Source organism: Garra rufa, chromosome 9 (assembly GCF_049309525.1).
Source record: "Garra rufa chromosome 9, GarRuf1.0, whole genome shotgun sequence".
NCBI classification, from domain to species: domain Eukaryota; kingdom Metazoa; phylum Chordata; class Actinopteri; order Cypriniformes; family Cyprinidae; genus Garra; species Garra rufa.
Window position 1 is genome coordinate 28172887 of NC_133369.1, and position 854 is coordinate 28173740.

Genomic DNA, 854 nt, shown 5'->3' on the forward strand with positions numbered 1-854 from the left:
AGATCATGTTCCATGAAGATATTTTGTAAATTTCCTCCTGTGAATATATCAGAACTTAATTGTAATTGTAATATACATTGCTAAGTACTTCATTTGGACAACTTTAAAGGCGATTTTCTCAATATTTAGATTTTTTTGCACCCTCAGGTTCCAGATTTTCAAATAGTTGTATCTCAGCCAAATATTGTCCTATTCTAACAATCATACATACACCATACATCAATGGAAAGCATATTTATATAGCTTTGAGATGATGTATAAATCTCAATTTCAAAAAACTGACCCTCATGATGGTTTTGTGGCCCAGGGTCACAAATTATTAATTTAAAAATCATTAATACACATTTTTACTAGTGGAAATGTAATTATTAATATCAAGAATAGCTATTTTTATTAAAACAAATACCATTTCTGATTTCAAAATTAGCAGTTAACTAGTGAAATTTTAATTAAGTCAAATCTATGGAAGCCTGTGTCCGCCAGTGACAAAAAATAAAGAAGTTAATTGTTAATTTTTATATTAGAATTCTGACATTTATTCTTAGAATTGTTTGATATAAACTCACAGTTCTGTTTTTTTTTTCTCAGAATTACTCACTATGGTGTGATATAAACTCTTAAATCTATGAACATATCTTTTTTTTTTCCCTCAGAACTGGGCTTTACATGCAATTGCGAGAAAAAAAGTCAGAATTGTGAGACAAACTTGCAGTTATGAGAAAAAAGTCAATTACAAGTTTTTATCTCACAATTCTGACTTTGTTTCTCACAATTGCAAGTTTCTATCCCACTATTCTGACTTTATAACTCACAGTTTCAAGTTTGTATCTCACAAATCTGGGGAAAAAAGTCAG